Source organism: Phalangium opilio, unplaced genomic scaffold (genome assembly GCF_054372755.1).
Source record: "Phalangium opilio isolate 3A_F unplaced genomic scaffold, DU_Popi_V2 ptg000088l_1, whole genome shotgun sequence".
NCBI classification, from domain to species: Eukaryota; Metazoa; Arthropoda; class Arachnida; order Opiliones; family Phalangiidae; genus Phalangium; species Phalangium opilio.
Window position 1 is genome coordinate 4175734 of NW_028324193.1, and position 7362 is coordinate 4183095.

Consider the following 7362-nt stretch of genomic DNA (forward strand, 5'->3'; position numbering starts at 1 on the left):
TTTAAGCAAAAGAAAAGCGCTGAAGCTAAGTTAAAATTAATTGTTCAAAGGAAAGCTTCGCAAAAAAAGCAAGCTAAACGACTTAGTAACAAGAAGTACTATTTGAAAACAAAGATAATTTTCTTAGAAAAAGTAAATCAACGCTATGTACACAAAAAAGTGGTAAAAGGGCTATGGCACCAGGTGGCGCCAGTAATGGTGGTTTTTGTTCAAAAAAATAAAACCCAATCATAAACCAACTAAACAAGATAAATTTGGTTTTGCGAAAAAGCTTCTAATTGCGGGAATTTTCAAAACGAAAAACTAAAAAACTATAGGCGAAAGCTATAAAAGGTTTCTAGTTAAACGTCTAACTGAAAGACTGGTGGCGGCAAAGTCTTTTGACAGTGAGAGTAAAAACAAACGCACGAAAATTATCTCCCACAAGCCCAAATGCCAAATTCTAGCTGGTAAAATATTGCATTTAAAAAGGCAATTGTATTCAGCTTACCACGCCCAACTAACAACCGTTGTTAGTGAATTTAAGGATTTTGTCGAGAAAATCAAAGAAATTGGGTCCATTGATCCTGACAATTTGGCAGTTGTGGGTGGAAAAAATCTTCATAGTAGCCTGAAAAAGGCCTATTTCCATGAAACTATCTATTATCTGATTGGAAATAATGATAAAATATTGAAAAATGACGATGAGTCACATTATGGCAAAATTTTTAAATTGGACTCTGATGGTCGTGTACGAAAGGTTCTGAAAGACCGTGCTACCAGTTCGACTAAAGAATTGTTTGTTGATGAAATGGGAAATTCCGTTGACATGAAAAACAATAACGAGACTAGTAACGTAAAACGAGTTTACAAGTTAATGAGTCGGGAGTTGTTACGAATCTTTTTAACATTGTTGAAACTGAAGAGAAGAATCCGAAAGCAAATTTTGTGATCAATGAAGGGGGGTTTATTGAAACCCAAAACAAAACTGGATACTGGGAATGCAGTGATATTTGTAATGTTCGAACTCGAGCCATTGCAAAAGTACTAGCTTTCGTAAACACAGTTGCCAATGCGAATGAAAAATATTTGACTAAAATTTTTGAGTCTGATTTGAATCTTCGCGAATTAAGAAAAGAATCAAACGTGTCTATACCACCAGATGGGGACGAAATGGTGGTGAGAATAGTTCCGTTCCTAGGACACACTTCTTACCGCGCCGATAGCGACGAGTGCCAAAGTAATTTGCGTTCTTTCGCTGAACTGGGTCCTCATTATTCGGGAATTAGAACTATTCTGAATAATATCTATCACGTCAAAGCGTTGCTCAGCGCGTTAAATAAAATTTCAACTGAAATTGAACGTGGTGATTACGATTCTCTGACGAATGTCATGGCAGAATCGAGAAAAATCCTAGCCACACGTGGAAAGAACTTAAATAAGAAACAAAACACTGCTTCCACAGGAAGCGTTAACGCTCCTCGGACGACTCTCGATGAAAGTGAAATCTTGAGTCTTTACGAGAATCAATTCGCTCGGGCAATGCTAAACACCAACGAGTTTCACGACACGCCCTGCGACTGCTGTTTTAGATTACTAAAAAAAACAGATTTAAGAGCTGTAGAAAAACTAGTAAACAGTGCTGTTTTTGAAAACGAGGCCTATCTCATTTTAAGAGCTGGCTGGATAATGAATAATTCGGACGATAGAGAAGCAGACATGCTTCTATGTCGTTACTGCGCTACGGATTTGGGAAAGGGTAAAGTTCCCATTAGATGTTTTCTGAATAACTTGGCCGTTGACAATCCTCCGCCAGATGTCACCGATTTAAACATGTTCGAGAAAGTTTTAATTCAGCTTGTGAAGCCCTTCCACACTGTGGTGCGGTTAGGCACTAAAACCAATTCCAACGTGAAGTTTGGTACGGTTAAAGCTTTAAAGGGAAGAGTAATTTATCTTCCAATACCCGTGGAGAAAAATTTGAAGATGATTCCCAAGACGTTGCCTAAAAATCACGAACTGCATATCTTGGTTAATGGCGTTCCCACTGCGGACAAAAAGGTTTGGCAGCAGGTTGTTTGCCTCGAAAAAGTGTTGAAAGCATTCAGTGTGCTGAAAAAATTAATCCTTTTTACAAAGGCATTGATATTTCGGCAATAAATCAGGATTATATTTGTGGGACGCTAAATATTGATGGCGGGGAAAATTCATTGACTCCCGATGAATTACAGAGCGTAACAGATCCACTAGCGCTGATTAACGATAGCTGTGATGCGGTGCCTGATGCTTCCCAACGAAGTGGTGGATAGCAGTCAAGACATGCAAGGGGCCCAAAACACGTCAAATATGGGCGTGCTGGGTGAGAATCAGTCAAACCTTGCAGCAGACGATCACGCAATTTTAACACAACCCGAGGCTTTGCTGCGAAAACTTTCTGAAGGCGAAGCTAATGATCTGTACGATCATTACTCTATTCATCCGGTGAACGTCCATTCACCGAAAGATATATTGGGTGCTTACCAAATGAAGCGCGTCAAAGCCAAGCCAGTTAGCACTTGGGACAAAAACTTGGAATACATGAGCTTTGTTCATTTGTTCCCTAAGGGTCGCTTTGGCAAGCACGATGATAGACCATTTGGGAAAATAACGGAAACCCAGTATCGTTTATTCCGTCTTTTGAACAAAAGTCCAATTTTTAGGCGAGATTACGCCTATCTGTTCCATTCTTATCAAGAATGCGAAATGAAAGTGATTTCTAGCAGTTTGAACTACGTTCTTCGTGTAAAAAAACCCATGCCAATTGGGGTTGAAAATTTGCTCAGCCGGGTTGAATCTGGCGATAAAGAGCTTGAGAGTAATTTAGCTTCTTTCTTGGGTCATATTCGAGGTACTAAGGACTACTGGTATAAAGTTCTTAGATCCGTTCTAGCGATGATTCGGGAATTTGGTCCTTTCGTGTGGCTCTTGACTTTTAATCCGGCCGAATACGATGACGTGGAACTGCACGATCACTTGAGAAAAATTAATTCAGACGTTCCAGGAGTAGAGTCGATGACGGTTGCTGAATAGCTGAATTTCGACCCACTTAGCATCAATTTGCACTTTCACAACAAAGTTCGTACGCTGCTAAACAACTTTATTTTGTATAAGCAAAATCCAGTTCTTGCCATGATAGAACATTATAACACAAACTTGAAAGAAAACCGATCGAGAGTTTTGGAAGGTTACAATGAACTCGCTCGTTTGAGAGAAACTGACCCCGAAAGCAAGGACACTTGCCAAAAAGGGTTCGTCGACGACAAGTATCCGAATCGTCCCGACAGCTTGGAAAATCTTAGTTTCCGGGAATATTGTCCGTTTTACGATTACGCGAAGCACTCTAATGGTGTCGAGAAAAATGCGAATGTAATCGAGTTGAAAAACAATCTGGGTTTCATGAGAAAGAGAATTAAGCTCTACATAGTGGAGCACTACATTCACGGATGCTTTCGAAAACTCGCTTTCGGTGTTAAAAGATATGAGAGAATATCACGAGAAACTCTGTGTTGTTTCAACAACATTTGAGTTTCCATTCCAGGGTTCGACCTCCTACCAACGGCGCTTTAATAGTCCGGTATAGAAAAAAACGTCTTCAGATACGGCTTGAATTAAGTTTAAGGAGGTTTTTTTAAATATTTAACCAATTTATTATTATTTTTAACCATAAGTGGATCATATTACAGCTCCCTATAAGTACTGGACGTAGGTTATGCTTTTATATACAGCGTTTTCTTCCAGGACATCCAAGCCCGCCATCTATAGCTCAGTTTCACAAGTTTAGTTTGCCCATTAACCCGGATCTGGAGTTACGTTAGCCTACGGAAGTTCCGGTTGATGGGAATGGCTGTCAGTGTCGTGATTAGTGTGAAACTTGTTATCGCGTTATAATTTTGATTTAGAATGGCTTATTTTTCTTTTGCTAATCAGGAAAAAGGCCTAGGATCAATGTATTTAATTACAATGCCCAAATGAAAGACACATTGAACACGATTTATGTGATATTAAAAGCACTTAACCGTAAGCAACTAAAAAGTTTTGTAAAACTGAAAAATATTGACCAGCATCTTTCGCAAACGGAAAACGTTAAAGCATGGAAAAAATTTGTCAGACTTAAAGAAGGAAAGCAAATTTCTAACCTATAATTAGAAATAAATCTGTCCAACTATTCCCGCTAAAAACCTTTAAATGGGTGGAAACTCAGTGCTGTATTAGGCATGTATGAAAAATGTTCTATCATGATGAAGGCTATTTTGATCATTTGAATTCATATTAATTTCCCTTCCAACACAAGCCTTTAAAAATTGAGCGAAATACCTACAGACCGGCCAGTTATTTTTTAAAATCGGAAACATAAAGTGGACTTCTACTATTATACTCACAACCCAACACTATATATGGAACAACTTGTTTCCTTCAGCGCTCTTCTCTCTCAAACCTTTTTTCATTGGCTACCACTTACTTCCGTTTGCTTCCCACTTTTTAAAAATTTCTTTCGCGCCAAAATCATTCCTCTGGTTTAGTTCACAAATTCGCCGCTGCGTTTCGCATTTACCCTCTTCCCTTCAGTGCTGGGAGACAATGCTGATGCACAGCGATGTTATATCGTCCTGTACTTCTAGGGAGCTGTAATATGATCCACTTCTGTTTTAACTTAAATATGTATATTGTTATCACGCTAATTAAATGTGTTTTTGATTAATACAAAATCTGATTGTTACCTCTCCGAGTGACGTATGTCACGGAGAGGTATTATACCGGCCGTGTCTGTCTGTCTGTCTGTCAGACCCCACGTGACCGCCTTCGCAGTTTACAAATCGGAGCAAACAAATACCCGATTTCCGGAACGCGTTCGCGGTTCACGGAAATTTGGCCATTCATCTGCCAACACCACTGGCTTCTAAGGACCACATTCTGCTAGACTTTGTCCATCGCACATGGACACTAGCCTGTACTTGCTGGCTCGTAAGCACCACCTTCTTCTGTTCTTCGTCAATCCCACATTGACACCAGCTTCTATGCACCACCATCTTCAGGTCTTTGTCCATTCCGGGTTCTTCTCCATCGTTATCGTTTGGTTTTAAGATATACGCGGCGATCGGCTAGGGTTAAGAGAAACGTCTAGCCTCCCAATGGCAGGGCTTCCACCATCGGTTCACGCGAATGCGTTTTTATCCATTATTATAATGGAAACGAATCATATATATAAAAATTTGAAGAAAGCGGGCAAGAGGGGTACCCTTCACTTTAAACGTCAATATTAGCTAAGTTTCGAAAGATAATAGGAACAACTTTATTTTAAACGATTTATCTATTTTTAAAGTTATTTACTGGCGATTAAAATAATTAATATCATTTATATTTAATTAATTATTTAAGATAAACCTATTTCGACACAAGTGAGAGTTTATATAGAACGAGTAATAAAGATTACATCCGAATCGAAACACTACACGCACATCAAAGTTAATATAAAGCGAGTAGGATGATAAGATCTCTTACAAAACGGTAACATTTCCTTTTTGCAGAATATTAAATGGAAATATTTTAAATATTTTTCGGCATTACGATTCTTTAAGTAGTTGTGTAGCTATAAAGCTCTGTTTCATCTTAATATTCCAAGAACATCTTTGATATTAACATTTCAAATTTGGTGTTTACTTTTTAATTCAGCTTTACTACATTTATATATAGTGTAAACGCATTTTTTATATTCATTATATAATATGGGTGTTAATTCTTCATCTATCCACAAGTGTTGAAACGATTGGGTCTGTGAAATAAGATACCCTAGTTTTAAACTAGAAATGACCTTGTTTCGCCTACTCTTATAGGAGGTGTTAACGGTTCAGAGTGAGCCGAAAGTTAAAGACACCCTTCAGTGACACATTTTAGGTACTCATTAGAATTATTGAGGATACAAAGGAAATTGTTAAACGCTTAAGCCTTTGCTAGAGACCTTGGCAATATTTCGCCCATTTGAACTATGTATTTCCGGTTTTTCTCATTGGCTGGTGGACCTGTGTTTAGAATGTAAATTCGTCTCGGCTCGGAGAGGTTTATTTTGGTTTCCCAACTTGTTTTACAACTACCATAAGCCTATCTTTCAGGATCTACATAGGATAAGCCTATCTTTCAGGATATACAATAGCATAAGCCTATCTTTCAGGATATTAAATAGCATAAGCCTATCTTTCAGGATATACAATAGCATAAGCCTATCTTTCAGGATATACAATAGCATAAGCCTAGAATTTAGACACGTGACGTCATCCTCCTGCCACCAGGCGGCGAAACAATCGACAACATGCATCACCAAGGACGCTAGAATATGTCCCCTAAACATCCACCACCACGTGGCGCAACAATTCAAACTTCCCGCCAACAACGTCACATGATACGTGATGTCATCAATTCTTCTACCCCAAATCCCCCTGACGCAAAGATTGACACCCCTACTCTCTTTTGGCTTTTAAAATTTATGTGAAATTTAGTAAGCTTATTTGCCATGGTTAAACCCTTGTAATCTTGGTGCCTATGTAAGATGGCGACATATCCCCAGTCAATTCGCTAAATAAATACGCATTGTTAACATTATATAACTTTAGAAAAGGGTTGTTTTTTTGTACTTCGCCAGTGCGTTGGTCAAGCCAAACACCATAGTGCTCCTATAAATTTCTCAAAAATTTCAGCATGTGGCATGCGTCGAGAATCAAATATACCATCTCACTAGGATCTGCTGAATGATGTAAAATGACTGAGTCAGAAACAGTGTACACCTAAAGTAAAGACTAAAAAACAGGGTCAAAAACAATATAGTACCAGGGTTCGGGAAACTGCTCTGTATGACATCTTTTGAGATTATTAATCCAAGTAATTAAGCCATTGTGAGGTTTCTTTTTAGCCCATCACGATAGAATTAGCCCCTGTTTTGTGTATATTGAAAATACACTCTGTTACTAGATTTTCCAACATAAAGCTGGGGTTCCATGAACCAGTAAATTGGCTACTGGCAATTTCCAATGTGCATTTATAGCAACAGCTTTAAAAACAGCTATAAAAACTAGGGCTGATGTTTGCGATCTCGTCGAAACCTTGAGCGCAATGGTCTAACCCCCAAGTTAACATAGCCGGAAAACTCTTTTCCTGTCCATTCCGTATGTTTTTCAATAGACATTTCATCCATCAGATAACATTTGATTAGGCGCTGCACCTAGCTGGGGGGCCTTATCAGCGCCCCCCAAACGTCTATCTTCATTGTACCCAAATGGAACCTGCGAAACCACCGTCAAGGCAGCGGACGCGACAAACGCCCCTTGAGCAGGTGACGTGAGCGCTACACCGTCG